We start from the raw sequence: 18,271 nt of genomic DNA on the forward strand, positions 1-18,271 counted from the left end.
AAGCACAAGTTTATGGGGCCTGATGACACGGACCTCAGGGTCCTGAGGGACTGATGGTTGATGTAGCTGCCAAGGTACTGTTCATGTTATATGAAAACTCACGGTGGTCAGGCAGAGTCCCTGGTGATGGGAGAAATTAAACACCTCTCCTGTTTCTGAAAAGGGGAGAAAGGAAGCTGGGGAATAACAGACCACTGAGCCTTACCTGTGTGTCCGGGAAGACGATGGAATAAATCTTCATGGAAGGAATGCTGAGGCTCATGCAGAAAAAAGAGATGTCATGAGACAGTCAGGCATTTCACTAATGGCAAATTATACCTGACCGACCTGGCTGCCTTCTATGATGGAATGACCACAACAGTTCATAGAGCTTCCTCTGACTGACTGCTGTCATCTCTACTAAGCTTTTGTAAGTTTTTAAATACAGTTGCACATGACATTCTTTTCTCCATACTGGATAGATGTGGACTTGAAGGGTGAATTATTCGGTAAGGAATTGGCTAGATGAGTGGAACCAGGGAGTTTTGGTTAATATCTGTATGGAAGCTGGTGACTTTTGGTGCCTCTCAGGGCTCCTTAGTACCTTTATCAATGATATAGACAGTGGGATCAGGTGCACCTTCAGCAAGCTTGTAGGTGATACCTAAATGAATGCTGCTGTTGGCACAAGATGATGGATGCCATCCAAGGGGATCTGAACAAACATGAGCAGTATTGCCACAAAGATGTTATGAAGTTCAATAAATACAGGTTTTACATCAGGGTAAGGGAAGTGCCAGACATGGGTAAGCCTGGGTGAAGAACACATTGAGAGCATCCCTATGAGGAACAGTTCTTGTGAAGGGAAGCTGGACATCAGCCAGTGTGTGCTTACAGTCCAGAAAGCCAAGAGCATCCTGGGCTGCATCAAAACAAAAATGGCCAGCAGGCCAAGGGAAGATTCTCCTTCTAGTCTGCCCTCTTGAGATGATGGTGATCCAGGACTGGGACACCAACAAGAGGAAGACGTGGACGTGTCAGAGAGACGAGGGCCACATAAATGGTCCTGGAGAACCAAAGGGCTGGAACACCTCTCTGATGAAGTGACTGACAGAACTGGAGGCTTTCAGCCTGCAGAGGGGAAGGCTATGGGGATGCCTTTGAGCCTTTCAGTACTTAAAGCCGGCTAGCCTCTAAAAGAGAGGGAGAGTGACTATATACACGCATTGACAGTGATAGAACAAGTGGAAATAGTTTTAAACAAAAAGAGGAGACAGTTTATATTAGATATTTAAAATAACCTTTTTACTGTGGGTGTGTGGGAGACGGGGAGAAAATGATTACTGGCTCAAACAACTGAAGTGCAGGGAACAGGACAAGTGCTGAGGAGAGTGTAGTAGTGCACCACTCTGCAACCCACCTGCCTGGAGGTTCTAGTCCAGCTGTCAGCCACTGCACACCTGGAAGACTGAAAGGAGCACCCCACACCCCACTCTGGAGGCCCACCCTAGCCCCAGAGTGGCCAGAGGACTGGAAGCCCCGCCTAGGGTAAGGCATGGCCACCAGAAGCCAGGGCAATAAATGCCATTGTGCAATGACTGTGGTCACAGTCCTATTTTATAGTCCTTGGATTTTACAACAGCTGAAGCCCCACCCCAGATCCAAGGCAGTAGCTACATATTTCTTCTCTCTTTCTCTTGTCCTTTCTTTCTCTCATCTTTTCTTTCTCTCCTTCTCTTCTCCTAATTTGCCATTCCTGAAATCTGGTTAATTTAGAGCTATTTTGGTTAGAGTCAATGTTTTATGAAATGGAATGTTTGTTTTAAATTCGGCCAAAATCCTGATCTTCTAAGATTAGCCTGTTTTGTACTCTCCCAGAAACTTTTGTCAAGCTTTTCTTTGTGTCATCTCAGGGAAAAGGAGTATCAAAAGACCTTTTAAAATAATCTCACAGATGGAGGGCTGGAGGTTTACAAAGCGTGACGAGATATTGTTAGCAGGTTGCTCAAAAAAGTTGTGTGTTCATCCTTGAATACTTGAAAGGCCAGGTTGGGATTTTGAGAAATCTGGTCTAGTGAAGGTGTTGTCTTTGGCAGCGGAGTTGGAACTAGATGAACTTTATTGTCTTCCAATCCAAAGCATTCTGTGATTGTAGTAATATGTATCACCATGATTCATCAGGGCACTCATGTACAGGACTTGATCTACTTCTACCTCTTCAGCTCATACCCACAACAGCTTTTCTTTCTAGTTTTTCATGTCAATGTTGCAGTGTTTTCTGTAACTTAGAGACAATTTATACATAGAAGAAAGAGAAAGTAAAAGAAACATGCTGCTGCATTTATCATAGTTCTACTGTATATGGTTAAAGAATGGGAAAAAGGTAAGGGTAGTAAAAATGACCATGTCTTAACTAAGGAACGTGTAAATTTGATGTAGATATGACAAATATTCTGTGATAGATCACACATCGCGGCAGAGTCCTCATGGTCTGTAACAAGGAGAATGTCATGCACCAGCTGTTACTGAGCTGAAGGGGTTGTTATTTGCCTTTCACTCTGTTCATGGGACCAAACATGCTGTGTGCATGAGTCACCATGCCAAATCTTCTGCTATCATTCTTTCCTGATAAATAACTGCAGCTTTGTGGCAGTTTGGTTGTGACTGAATCAGATACTGATGCTCAAGATCTGTACTTAAAAAGATTTAGATTACTATGTTGCCTAGATAGTGAATTGTCTTCCAAATCCACCATACAGCGACTAATAATGACTTATAAAGTTTAAGTGTCACTCTTACATCCACGTATTGCATTTTAGGCATTTATTTTCACATTGACTTGCTAAGCTGAAACAAAATGAAACTCCTTCAGCTGCCAAGATTTTTTTTGAGGGCCATCACCACAGCATTGAGATGTCAATCCTTTCATAGGGAAAAGGAGCTGAGAGCAATAATGATCAATCAGAACAGACCAAGCAACATAAAAAGAACACAATTCAAAGTTCTTAATTATCAGGATCTCTTTCTTTTACTCTATGAATGAGTAGATTGCTTTGATTGGAAAGGAACATAGACCTGGCATGACAGAATTTTTGCACAGAGCATTTCTTTGTCTTTGCTTTTGTTTTAAAAGGTCAACAAATGGAATATTGGCTTGACGCCTTGAGAGCATATGAAAATATGAAAGCTAAAACTTAAGGCATCAGGCTCAAATATCCCAAAGAAGGAGAGAAGAAAAAAAAGTGGTCATAACACTAGGAAGAACATTTGCTAAAGATTAGAGTCTGGAGGAGAATATTCTTCTGTCTTATGATGGGGTGGATGTCTGATCAGGAGAAATACCATCTACTACATTTTTCATAATCTCTATTTCCTTTTTTTTTTTTTTTTTTTTGTTCTAAATGGTTCAGAAGTACCTAGGAAAAAAAGCCTTATGGCTAATTAATAGGAATAAAAAGAGGCAAACCTGATAGACATCCTGCTGGATATGAAGGAACTCATTAGGAAGAAGCCTTTGTGTTATCTCTGCACTCAGAATCATGTCCATGGTTTTGGTGGATGGGGGGATACAGGCTGAAATCTGTAATACACTTTCAGAAACAGCTTCTTGTCTAGGAACATCTCATGCCAATGTATATTTCCTTTGGTTTAAACTCGCTCATGTTCAGGCAGCAGAAATGAGTGAAACTGATAAAATTGGTACAATGTTTTTCTACCTTGTTTGAATTTTTTTTTTTGTTTGTTTGGTGAGGAGTCACTGGAAGGAAGGTTTGGGGATTTTCCAGTTTTTTTCAGGCTACATTTCCTTCCCAGATGACATGAGCCACTGAGGCTAGCCAAGATCTTGCATTAGATATTTTTCATAGGTAATTTAGGATCCTGTATGCACATTAATAATTTCTTAAATATGTATGCTGCACGTAGTGGTATTTGGACACTCTTACCGCGCTCTTTCCCTGCTCACACTGAACCTTAAGGTAATTCTGCATAATCAGAAATATTGTCCTCTTCTGAGACTGGCAAATCAAACCATGAAGAAAAAAGAAGAAATTATTTAAAACAGCAGTAACTTTTGGTTACTGGAATTGTTACTGAAATTTCATGGTTTCTAAAATTTAACAGAAAATTTAATTAAAATGGATGAGTATAGTTCTTGGAAACTGCAGGTAAAAACTTGTGTCCAGTGCTACCTGGAGAAGGAGTTGGTTTTATTCTAAAGGGTGAAGATTTCCTGAGATTGCAGCATTTTTTTACCACATTAAAACCAGAGGAAAAAAATACATTAATAATACACTGATGGTAGTCATAGCTCTTTAAGATACTTTTAAGGTAGATTCCATGTTTAAAATGTCTGGAAATGGGTAAGTATAAAGAAGCTGCAGCATAGCAGCCAAAAAAAGAAGGAATTAAAAAAGAAAAGTGTTTCATATTTTTCAGTCATCTTTTCTCCAGAAACTAGGCATGCTTTCAGATGTATGGGGACAAATATAAAGTCAAGATTGATGGAAAATTATGTAAAAATGTAATTTCTAGGAATGACAAAAAGGGAACCTCATAGATATTAGAAAGATTAGTCTATTTTTGTTCTAAATGACTCAGAAGAGTAAATAATTAATGAGACAGGACATCAACAAGAATTTTTTTTTATTATGAAGGTGGTGAGACACTGTATAAGTTGCCCCAAGTTGTGAATGTCCCCCTAAAACTATTTCAATGGCAGGGACTTTGAGCAATCTGTTCTGGTGAAAGGTGTCCCTGTCTGTGGCAGGATATTCAGACTTGGTGGTGAGAGCTTCACATTGTCTTGGAGCTCCTTGTATTCTTCCTCTCTTCTACATCTCTTTAAAAAGGTAGCAGTACAAATATCAAAGAACCTCTCTAAAGGACATTTGCCTCCACTCAACTCCTACCAATTATATTAACTTCAACATTCCTAGATTACTGTTATCATAGATCTTCATACAATTAAAAAGAGATATAGATGGAAGAAAAGTACTTCAATTCTCTCCTTATGGGTAGCAGAGCTGATATGAACTAATGCCTTAAACATACACAGCAATTTATTTTTCACATAGAAGTAAAACAATTGCAGATGATACTCTGACAATGGCCCAACCTTGCTCTTTTACAGTTTTATCATATAATCCTGTACCTGAAATAGAGAAAAGCGAAAGGAAAAGCATAAGAGAAAAGAAAAGCAAAAGGAAAAGCAAAAGGAAAAACAAAAGGAAACCCATAAAAGAAGCAAAAGTAAAAAAGAAAAAGAAAAAGAAAAAGAACATGAAAAAGAAAAAGAAAAGGAAAAAGAAAAAGGGAAAAATATATGTTCATTTGCATCTATGCTTTTGGTTAGTTTAAGATGAATTAATTAATGTAGCCTGAATTTCATTTTGGAATGAAGCTTTTGCTTGCTCTCTTCCAAGGCAGTCCCTCGCAGAAGATTCTTTTGCACATGTTAGCCACTGCATATTAATCCTGCTATTTCACCCTAAATATTTTGGAATTTGAAGAGAGAAGACATATATCTTACATAGAAAAATCTACTCAAAGTGCATAAATATGCAACAAAATAGGCGTCAAAGCAACGATATGTTGTCCATATTATGCAATAATTTCACTCCTTACTTCATAAAGAACTACTCTTTGTGAAGGAATTATCTGATATTTCATTATCCAGAGTATATCTGTGTATAACCTATATCTAGGATTAATGGAAATTTTATGAGGTTTTCACTGTGATTGATCAGCAAAGGGGTTTGCAGTGATTTTGGAAGCAAGTAAAAAGCCTCTAAAGTTTGAAAACCCTATAACTTATTAACAATATGTCTGTGTGTCTCTGTTTGGAGAAGTCTGATTTCTATTATGGGTTGGAATATTTCCCATAACATTTTCCATATGTCCAGGTGCAAGAATAGCCCTATCTTCTCCAGTACTCATTTTTTGCACAGCAAAATGAGTAAAGTTGATTTGTGTGCTACTATCCTGTTATGTATTTTTTTTCAATCTATATGGCACAAGAACCAAGTGTATTTTCTGCATAAAGTGAATGGCTTGCACCAAAAGAAAGTGTATTAGAGAGCAAGAATACTTAAGATTATACTTCTAAAAATTTAATTCAGAAAAGGCAGTCACTGCCAATTGTATTTCCTGATGACAGTGGCAGTTTATTAATAATCTGTCATGTAAAGCAGACATATGGGATGTTGAATTCCACCCAGTCACACAATGAAATCTCCTCTGTTATTACCTCTAGAATTGCCTGCTTTTTGTTGAAAGACTTTTGCAGACATGAATACACATCAATGTTGTTTCTGAATGCAGGCTACCTCTATTTTCTTCTCCTAATTCCTCATTATTGATAAGATGATCCAGCATAAGGTTAATCTTGGTCTCTGAGTATACACATAGTCTAAATAAACACCAAGTTTCAGTTCAGACACAAACATTGATAAACATTGAGAGGGTTACCAAAGTTCAAAAGGACAAATAATAGTATATAAATTCCTTACTTTTGATATGTCATGTGGGAAAAACAAACAAGAAAATCGTATCCTTGAAGCTGCATACACCTATTCAAGTTGTACATTCAGATGTGCTGCAAGCAATTTATCACCACGCAAATGCCAGTGGACTGGAGGAGATGGAAGAAAGAGATTGTACTGGAAGGAACTGCTAGAATTACACAACACATGACATGGACTTTATTTTTCCCCTCTCTAGTCTCTTTAAATTTAAAATTAGATTAAAATTTCTATGGAATTTCATTTTTGAAATGAATTTTTTTTTTGTATTTAAAAGATTGATTGAATTTGCCACCGACCAACTTTACTTTTTTTTGCCACATTAGAAACTTTACTCAGTAATGAAATCTAAAATGACAAGGATCTGAAGTGTTTTCAGATTTCTTCATTATCCTTTCTCACTTTTCCATTTCAGTGTAAAACAGTGAGCTGAGTGGAACAGACAGTCAGACTGACAGAAGATGGAAGCTAGCGCAGAAGAAAAATCACTTAAATCTTTGCAGCCAAGCACCACTAGAAAAGTCATGCTGAGACAGCTGAATCTTTGACCTGGCTTAGATTTTGTTTTATGGTCTTTGATGCATCTATTCAAAACACTATTCTTAATTGGAGTTATGAATTAAAATAATTTAACAGTCTTTTGTTCAGGACTAATACTAAAGTTCGTTGTGTATTTCTATACATGATAAGTGATTTTCTCCTAAAAATTTTGAAATACTCAGTTGAGATCAGATTTTACTGTACTCAATTCCCAAATGAATGTGAGTAACCTATTGGACAAATCTTTGAAAATGAGCCACTAAGAATTTTGTCCTCCATCTGTCCAGGAAATGAAATGCTTTTGTGGGACCCATCAACCCAAGTATAAGAGGGGTTTTCATTATGCAATTTTTCAGGTTTTATTTCTATACAATATCTTACTGAGCATAAAGACTCAGGAAAACTCTTCGACAGAACATGCACATGAACACACTCAAAAGAATACATTCCCCTGAAAAAAAAGATAATAAGATAATAAAAGGTTTTGTCCAATATTTGTTCAGGGATAGTAAGTATTGAGAAAATGCCTTGTTGTACATGTATTTTCACATGACAGCTTCTGATTTAACTTCTGAAAAGCAACCATAACTGTGTATGAAATGCAAAAAAGTTTGCTTATTTTGCAACTTCCTCAAACAAATATTGTCCAGATTTCAGCTCAACTCTTTATAGGTCCACAATTTTTGACAATTTGTGAGGTACTTTTCAAGAAGATTATTCTCTGAGAAAATTTGTTTCATTCATGAGCAGAAGCTGGATGAAGATGAAAAGACAGGACATTATCATTTGAAGCCTGTGTCCAATAGCCTAGCAACTGTCTAAATACTCAGTCTATTTTTAATTCTCTGTTTTCAATTCTCTATTTTCAGTGTGAATTTTAAGTTTATTTAAATTATGAAATCTCTGATAAACTTGTGCTTTAACAACACTTTCAGTAGTGCAGTGGGTAAAGTTACCATTTCTCTGCTTTCATTACAAATATAAAATATAGAGAAAATAAAAGACACAACAGAATGGATTGAATTCTAGTTCCCAATGTGTAAAGCAGTAAATTGGATACTGCATATTTAAAGCTCTTTAGATATTTATTAGGCAAATTTCATCTTCCTTTCAATTTATGCAAAGTAGTAGCATAAACTTGTGACTCATTTTTTTTGGATTTTGTACAAGCCCAGTGAAAATGCATGTGAAAGGTATAAATACCTGCATGCCTACAAAAATAATGTATTTTGACCTGACTGACAAGTTCAAGTAAGATCAAGTTCATTAGAAGTGCATGGAAAAGGACTTAATTTGCAGGCCACAAACATTAATAGAAGTCTTTTTATTAGGTTTTGAAAAAAAAAATCTAGAAGAATATTTCACAGATTTATAAAACACCAAAAGCTATTCAAGCATCATTACTTCCCTTCTTTCCTTTTTCTTTCCCCTTTTATCCTTTTTTTTTTAAGAACAGAAAATAAATGGTTACTCTTAAATAAAATAAAAGTTTCAGATTAATCTATAATGTAATTTTATAATTTACTTCAGGGATATAGTGTGTATCACTGATTCTCTAACTACAGAATCAACTAGACCACGGCACTAAGGGCCACATCCAATTTTAAATGCCTCCTGGGATAGTGACTCCATTCCTTCCCTGGGTAGTCCATTCCAAGTCCAATCACACTTTCTGTGAAGAATGTCTCCCTAATATCCAATCCAAACCTAGGAGAAGAGGGCAGCCCCCACCTGGCTGCACCCTCCATTGAGTCGAGAGTGATGAGGTCTCCCCTGAACCTTCTTTTCTCCAGGCTAAACAGCCCCATTTCCTCCAATGGCTTTTCACAGGACTGTGCTCCAGACCTTTCACCAGCCTCCTCGCCACTTTCCAAACATGCTCCAGCATCTCAGCACCTTTGTTATATTGAGGGACCAATGCTCAAGGTGTGGCCTCACCAGTGCTGAGTACAGGGGGACAATCCCCTGCCCTGCTCCTGCTGCCACACCATTGCTGGCACAGGCCAGGATGCCATTGGCCTTCTTGGCCACCTGGGCACTGCTGGCTCATGCTCAGCTGCTGTCACCAGCACCCCCAGGGCCCTTTCTGCCTGGCCACTGCCCAGCCACTCTGCCCCAGCCTGTAGTGCTGCTTGGGGTTTGTTGTGGCCAAAGTGCAGGACCTGGCACTTGGACGGATGTCATCGGACTTGGTCCATCTATCCAGTGGTACACGTCCCTCTTCAGAGGACCAGATGGGGACATCTGGTCATAAAAGGAAGTCAGGTTGGCCAGGCAGTCTCCTAAATCCATGCTGGTTGGGTCTGAGCCCTTGACCATTCTGTAGGTCCTGAGTGATGGCGCTCAGGAAGATCTGTTCCATAACCTGGCCACACCAAGGTCAGGCTGACAGGGCCATAGTTTCCTGCAGTGTCCTTCCAGCCCTTCGTGTGGATGGTCACATTGCATAGTTTCCAGTTGTCTGGCACCTCCTTGGTGAGCCAGGAATGATGAAAAGTGATGGAGACTAGCTTGGTGAGCTCTTCTTCCAGCTTCCTCATCACCCTAGGATGGGATTTCTGGTCCCATTGACACAAGAAGGGCATCTAAGTGGCTCAGCAGGTCACTAATTGTGTTCTCCCGGATTACAGGAGGAAGCTATGCTGCTCCATGTCCCTCTCTACCTGGTAGGCAGACCAGTTGTCCTGAGGATGACCTGTCTCTTGCAGCATTACAAAATGGTTGTACAGTATCTTTTGGTCTTGGGCAGAAATATCTTCCTTTGGAGAGTTAGGAGATCTCTACTAATATAAAAGCAAAACTTCTTGCTATGTTGAATTTTAGGTCCTCTCTGTTTCATATTCCTGTAATAATGTTAGGGGCTGGATGAAAGAGAAAATTTTACTTTTAACTTATAATTTACATTTCCTATTACACACCCTCTGTAAAAAAGGAGCAATTCTAGTCTTACATAAGCAGATACTGATACAGCTTACAAATACAAGCTAATAAGTTAAAAATATTTCTTCCTATTTCCCATATCTTGAAAACAACCAAGAAAATTTGTGTTTAATGGGATGGCTGTGAATTGATGAAGAAGTTCAAAGATATTTTAGAAAATCAGTCTAAGAATATTTCTAATAATCCATTGATAATTGAACCCACTACTGTGTCCATTACAAGTGATTTCTAGTATGTCAAAGGAGAGCCATGTCTCCCAACCATCAAATAATTTAAACAATTTAACTGGAGAAAATTATTCCAAAATTTATGCCCATTTAGATGTATATCACCAGTATTTCTTCCTTGCTTAGCTTCCTTTAGATTCAACCAAATTTGTTTCCTTTGCAGCTACATAGGATAAGCCCTGTCTCTTGTCCACAAGTCCTGTCCCTTAAGCCATCACTGGCCAAAAACTAGCAAAGTTCTTGGTAAAGAACAGGATATAATCAGTATTGAAAAGCCCTGAGGGTTATAATGTTGGTCTCTGGTTTACATTAGAAGAGATTTACTCTCATTGTATTTTAGCTCTATCAATCTGAAAATTAGATTCAATCTACCTTTACTTTTAAAGCTGATTTTAATTTCAGAAATAATCATACTCCCAAGAGATGCAATGGCAGTCTCAGAGGTAAAAAAGAGAATATAATCAAGACTGCATATTGTCATTCTAATGATAATTTGCCCTAGGCTGTGGCCATGGTAGGACTTTTTAATCAATATTTTCCAAGTATCCTTATTAGAAAAAGAAAGTGTTTTCAGTGTAATGGGTTTTTGTTTTCCATTTCACATTTTATCCAAGTTGGTTAACTTGCATTGGTCCTATTCCTTAATGAAAAAACTAATGTAGTGACTATTTGGTGTTTCAAATAAAATAAATAATTTTTTTAGGTGGTACATTTTAATATTTAAGAAAGATAGACTTTTTCTAAAAGGAGTTATTTTTTGTGACTTCGAACAAACCCCGGAAAAAAACAGTGAAAGAACCCCCAAACTCACTTGCAATTTACATGCAACCTTTTACTTTTACCATAATATGACATGCAAAAAATCTGCCCATACCTTTTCACACATTAGTGAACCCAGGATGAAAAGTATTAAAAGACAAATTTGCTGTACTACTTTTCTATGTTTTATTGCACTTATGCTAAAAATTTACATTAAAAAGAACAAGTGGTTAAGTACTTTTACAGTGCTTTTAGGAAAATACTACTTTACACATTAGAAATGCATAAATACACATTTCTATGTATGCATGTATACTTGTCTATCTACAATGCAAAAATGCAATCAGAGACTATACAGGATCAAATATGAATGCATTCAGGAACACTAATATGCTTTTAAATATATATGTCCATACTTATTTGTATTTATTTTCATCCATTCATATGTAAATAAGCAATCAGAAGTAAAGTGTTCTCCAAATACAATGTTAAATGCAGTTATTAGTGTCAAGGTGTTTCCAGCTAACATACAAGCATACTTATAGAAATATATCTGATAATTTGCGATACACGACTCAGAGGAATGCATGTTAAATGGCATTTTGAGATTATGTCTCCAAAGTCTGTCTTCAAAAAGATTAATTTTAAAATTGAGAAATAGGTGTTTGATATTATATTGATTTTCTAGATCATTTAAAAATATAAGAAGTTATAAAAAAATAAAATTATGGTATTTCTGGGATGATAAAATATTGTCACACACACAGGTTGATGGAAATTGTTTTCATAAGTGTCAGTCTGGAGAACTAGACATCACAAGCTGAACGTACAACAAAACTCAAGCTCACTCTTCATGTCTACTTCCTTCCTGCCACTGCTTTCAAAAGGGTGAAAAAGACAACTATGCAAAGTTAGCAGAATTGATTCAGTTGCTTAACGTCCTGAGTGGAGAGACACATCCTTCAAAACTTCTGAAATTCCATGCTGCCCCTTACAGACTCATATCATCTCATATCATCCACAAGGTGTCAGGAAACTGATGTTTTTTGTTTTCTTTTACTGTATATTTTTTAAAATAAATATTTGCTTCTAAAGGAATATTTGCAAATTTAAGTTGCTGATTTGTAGATTTTTTGAGAAAATTTGCCATAGTCTTGAAATTTTATTTTCCTTTTTTAATCACATGAGGCAACAGATAAAAAAAGTATATAAAAGGAGTTAAAAAAAGTCATAAACGAACTATGAGAGAACTAGAAAAAATGGTAAAAATAAGTAGAGCAGAGAAAAATGGGTTCTTTGGGTTTATGTTTTTGTTTTTGTGGGTGCCTTCTTTTACTTAGATTTATTTATTTTTAACTGTTATTTATTTCTTTTGTATAAAAATATAAGTACTGCCATTAGAGGTTGGCATGGACAGGACTTAGACATAAGGTTGGGTAAGTTTCTGGTATTCATTTTCCAGTGAAATATTTATTTTCATCCATTAGTTCTCTATCAGCTAATTTTCCTTTTTTTCAAATCTCCATGAGAACAATCATGTAATTCTTAAGTGAAGAAGACATTTGAAATTATTTATTTATTGGGTAATACTTCTTAAATATATAAGTAATATAACATCATTATCAGAAAAAAGTGAAACAACTCAGTAAGATTTAGAAAATCAGTACTAGTATTTCTTAGCTTTGTGTGTCCTGTTTTTAGAGTTATTATAATAAATTATTAAATCAGGCATACCACAAACTTTTCTTTAAAATTCTAACTCAACCAAGCATGGTTTAGATCCAAATTTTTCAAGGATTCTTTAATGTCCAGTAGCTGTCTCTATCATTGTCTGTTCTACTGTTCTGCTGCTCTGCTCTACTTCAGTCAGCTGCATCACTTTTATGTATAAAAATTTCATTCCAATAAAACAATGTAAAAATCTGCTGTACATACAGTTTACAAACAATGCTGAGGAGAATCCCATGCTTTACTGGCATAATTGAACTTTATTAATTCAAGCAAGGAATTAATTAGACTATTTATCTTTCTACTTTAAGTAGATTGGTAAGATGATAATGTTGGAAAAGAGCCCTCTTACATATTAAATCCCTACCAGATGGGGTAGGGATTTAATATGTAAGAGGGCTCTTTTAATTGCTCCAACTATGCTGAACTTAAGTGATCCAATTTACAGAAGAGGCAAATTGGGTTTTTTGTGGGTTTGTGGCTTTTTTCTTCTTTTTTTGGTTTTTTGGTGGTTTGAGAGGTTTTTTCCTGGATTTTCCCTCAAAAGTTAATGATTTCTCTTTTGTATTCCTTGGGGAGGTCTATTTGTATTATTTTTTTTAATATCTAATCCTCCTCCCTGTTAATTTACCATAATTTTATTATATATATCAATTAGTTAATGCAGTTAGCTTAGCTGCCTCCTGTATTCATACCTATAAAAGTTCTGTAAAATAAAAGTTCCTCAAACCATGATATACCATTGTCTTTGTATACTTTCTTTGAAAATCAAGCTTTATTATACACAATAAACACACACGTATATGCTTGTGTGTATTTTATAGCATCAGTTTGTCAAAACATAAAAGGAAAATGTTTGTAGGAATCTTATATTAACTAATATACGAGAATTATAGTGAGACTTCTCTAACAGTGACTTCAGTGTATTTTTATTAAATGCTGACAGTGTTTCCTCAACCACCAGAAATTAACAAACTTCACAAGGCATTATCTATACAGTTAGCAGTTTTGATGATAGCAGATTTGCTTACTTATAAAGAATTATGGGATAGCAATGATCAATCTCATTCTGAAGGACTGAGCAAAAGAACAAGAAATAAAGTCATGGAAAACCAGCAAAAACAAAATGAAATCAAAGTCCACCAGAGCTGCCTAAATATTAAGGAAGAATATTTTACATTATTTTCTTTAATTGATGATACAAAATTTTAAATTTTAGGCTTTCACAAGAAGTCTTTGAAACAGAAATATGCCATAAAAAATTTGTAACTCAATACAAAAGTAGCAACATGGAAAAACTGACCTACTACCTTCACACAGTGAGTGGAAACACAAAGCAAAGCTGACAGATCTGCTCTCCTGGGTTTAGTTTCCACTGTCTAGAAGTGCCGTTTGCTGCCCATCTATGCACAGTATGACAGCTATCTGTGTTGTACAAATAAGGTTTAGTCAAGAGTTTGATCTCAATTGCATGCTAATCATATTGTCCCTTGTTATGAAACAAGCACTTTACTTTGTTAAGTCGAATATTATGAAACGAGCTTAAAACACAGGAGAATACTCTGGTAACCTGTTTAGGCTTGTTTGTCTCAATAGTTTTATTGCATTACTTATTAAATTATTTCAGGAACAAGCTAAATATCACTGTATTTTGTTCAATTGACTTCATGGTAACATGACATTTCTCAAAAAACTTAAGTTTATGGAAAAGTATAAGAATTAATTTATGGCAACCATAGGTTTTCAGTCATTTTAGTTTTCATTACAACAGGTATCTGTCTTATCCCTCACATTGTAAGATAAAAATCCTGACAGTAAGAAATAATTTTGATAGAACCTGTAACATGGCTGTATTACTGTTTTCTGCTGCTTGGCCCTGATTCACTCCTAAAAGAGGGTTTCTCACCAGTTATTTAATGTACAGAAATGCAGTTTACAACTGGAGAACCTCTGTCATTTTGCAGATTGTTTTCTCCTTGGTTCATGTTATCTCTCCCTCTCTGAAATTTCATCATTTTCTGTGTTTGATGACTATGTTAGTCTCCAAATGCAAAATGTTCAAATTACACATAGTGCATTGAAGTACAGTTATGAAATGATGTCTTCAGTCAAACTATGTTAAAATACTACAAACAAACAAAACACGAACAATTTCATTTTACTGTTATGAGGTAAGCCTAAAAAACTCCTTCTTCCTCACAATATCTTGAAATAAATAGAGATTAATTAATCACTGATATTACTGGTTATTGTTATCACAGACTTGGTGGGACTTCTTTGGGCTTTTTACGTGTGACAAAATATGATCATATGGTAGAAAACAATTATTCACAGAACCATTCCAATTCAGGATAAAGAAATAACAAAACTTATTACTCACCCTGAGCTTGCAGGTTTGGAACACAATCAAAACAACTCTATCCTGAGATCTGAAAAACACAAAACAAAAGCTTTCTATCACCACTGACAATAAATAGTCAGACATTAGATATAGAACAAAACAAGTAAATGCTTGTTCAATACTTGTAAAAACCACAAATAATTAACTTACATATACCCTACATGAATATCAATTGACTTAAACCTCAAATAGTACAGTCCAAAAGAAGCACATTTTATGTCAGAAAAGCAGCCCAATAAAAGCCCAAGCTTTCAAGTGTGTTCAATCTTCCTCTCCCTACACCCCAACAGTGTTTTGAAGAAAATCAATTTTGAGCTCTCTCCTGGAAATTAAAATTTGTGAATTTCTGTGGACACCAGTAAACTCCAGGGACATCTGGATAGAAGAACTCCGACAGCACACCAGAGCAATTTAAATTATGACTTGAGAAGTTTATTTGAACATAAAAATTTCCTTTGGAAAACAAATTACTTTTATGTTTAGAAAGTAATAAAAAACATCAGACCATATTTTAGGATTTCAGTTCTAGGAGGGAGAAATCAACACAATTAAAATAATAAAAAAGGATATATTTTGCTGTTTGAAAGGGGTCAGAATGCTTTGTGATGACTGATGAAAATGCAACAGGGTAGAAGCAATAGAATCTGACTATTGCTGACTGACTATTGGACATGGATGTTTGTAAATACGGAGCTGCAAAGAGGAAATGCTTTCTACAAAAGCAGAGGAAGAAAACAGATTAGTGCAGCAAATTCCTTTATGATCATCAAATACAAATGATTTATCATTGAATTAACATTCATTTCATGGAACTGGATGCATTTCTTTATAATTGCTTAGATTTGTTAAAATTATCAATACTATAACCATGGTTATTCCATTAATAAGGTTTGAGGTTACACATTAGCTTAATAAAAACAATCTAAAATTGATTTTCCTACAGCAAATTACTTTCCAACTTTTTTTCTACAGGCATTTTTCTCTTTCCGGTGCAACATTAATGAAGATTAATGCTCAAAATTTAAAATCTGGTAAATAAATATCAGAAAATACCGAAAATAAAAATGTGTCTCCTTGGATAGTAGAAAAGAAAGATGCATAGAAAAATTACATAAACATAATATAGAATTTATTTTAGTTTTATGCTAATGATAATTAACATATAATAGGAGAATATAAGATACTGTATTGGTAATCTCCATGCTTTGGAGGAAGCATGTATGCCTCTGTAATCTTAAGATTATTCAAGACATCCTTTTAACAGATTATCCATTCAGTTCTTGCAGTCTTGCCAAGTTTTAACACTTTTTCCATGGTGTTTGCATTACATAAATTAGATTTGTGGGGTTTTTTGGTTGTTGGTTTATTTTTTTTATATTGGTTGTTTTGTTTGCTTGTTTGTTTGTTTTGAGGGATTACTCTTGGATTTTGGGTTTGTTTGTTGGTTTGGGGTTGGTTTCATTTCTCAAAGATTAGCAGATTTTTTTCCCAAAGGATTTTACATATTCAAAAAAATAATATGAGGATAAAAATATATCTATTTACCCTTTCTTTATATTAAAGTAGTCTAGTTGTTTTATTTTTAGTTTCTTACTAGGGTTTGAGCTGAACATTTATCAGGGAAAATTGAGCAGAACCTCATCAATGTCTTCAAGCTTAAGACCTCAGAATTCACACCATAAAAATACATTTAGTCTTAGGTCTCTCAGCCTGCTGTCTGTTGTCTCTGCAGAAGTCATCATGCAATATTGTTACTATTTGGCTAGGGGGGAAAAGCAAGGAAAACCCAAACAAACCAACAAAATTCTTATTTTAATAGTTTAACTTTTTCTCACAACAATTTTTTGGTATTTTTTATTTCTCTTCCCCTTCCTTGTCTTAGAACAGCACCAGTATATGAAATCTGATAGGAGAATCACAGTGCAAGTGAAAATGTACCTCTTAAACTAAATATACTTTGAAAGCACTGTCTTAAGAGTCTAAATTAACCTAAGTCTCTACAACTTTTTTCTATTTTATTATTTTTAATCTCTGTTGGGACAATTATGCTAGACTATTTCGCTCTAGTTTTAACAAACTGGAGGAAAAAAAGTTACCCAGAATAGAAATTGGGTGAAAAACCCTCTATATTACTACCTTCCCTACAAAATTACATTGTGGCAGCACTCTGATCCTTACATAGAAGGCCTCCAAGTAGTTAAAATTGGGAAATTATATGCTAATAATCCTTAAGCATAATCTTAGTTCTGATGTGAACTAAAATATTGATCCAGAAAAGTTACAAACTCTCTTTGTTCACAAACTTGCCCACTCTGTAAAACTCCCATCTTGGGAGTTTTAATTATACACTCTCAGGTTTAGATGAAAATGCTATTTTTATACATTATTTCTTTCTATATGAATTGAAAATATCAATAAGATAGTTCATTGTATTGTATTGCCAGAAATTAATTGTACTTTAAAGAGAACAGGAACTCTGCCTCCTGGAAATAATTTGGTTTTATTTAATATAAAAAGTGATTTATTCTCTAAGTTTGCACACATAACTCAAGGACATTATTCAGCAATAATTTAAATGTTTAGCAAGTTTCCACTATTACAGGATGTTTCTTCAACAACTGTCAAGTTTTTAAATCTCATTTGTACAAAATTGTTTAAATTTCACCAAACCTGCAATCATCACAACTTTAGAAAACAAGAAAGAGGCTATTATAAGAAAATGCTTTATTCTATTGGGATTATCACTTCAGTAAAAACCACTGATAATGTTCATTAACTAAGTAGACTATTTCATTTTCAAAGTCCTTTCATACCTCCTCCTTTTTAAAGGCACCGTATGAACTGCCAGGCAGTAACTATCACGCCATGATGACTCAGTACTGGACAATGATACTATACTTCCTTTTCAGCAGATCAGGTAAAAAAAAAGGGAAGGGAATAAAATGTTGTTTTCAATGGTATTTTTGCAATTAGAATTTTAAATACTGTTTATAATTCAGCATAGAAAATAATTTCCTCTACTTTATGATGATGAATACGAAGACAAATTCCAGAAGGAATTCCAACAGTGTGTATTACTATCGCCCATTAATTTTAATTTTCTTTGCAAAGGTTTTGCCAAGTATCAAAAGACTTGAAAAGTTAAATCCAATCCTAGGAAAAACATTGTCCAAAAT

At 35.2% G+C, this 18,271-nt stretch overlaps 1 protein-coding gene across 47 annotated transcripts in view; it reads right to left on the bottom strand.

The window, feature by feature from the left end:
* Nucleotides 1–18,271, bottom strand: part of PTPRD (protein tyrosine phosphatase receptor type D) — a 1,168,317-nt gene that overhangs the window by 668,969 nt on the left and 481,077 nt on the right. For all 47 annotated transcript variants that reach the window (XM_074533114.1, XM_074533153.1, XM_074533152.1 and 44 more), the window contains one exon: nt 15,075–15,123. The gene's annotated coding sequence lies outside the window, so the exon portion shown is untranslated. The remainder of the gene's footprint in view (nt 1–15,074; nt 15,124–18,271) is intronic.

This window comes from Zonotrichia albicollis, chromosome Z, assembly GCF_047830755.1.
Source record: "Zonotrichia albicollis isolate bZonAlb1 chromosome Z, bZonAlb1.hap1, whole genome shotgun sequence".
NCBI classification, from domain to species: Eukaryota; Metazoa; Chordata; class Aves; order Passeriformes; family Passerellidae; genus Zonotrichia; species Zonotrichia albicollis.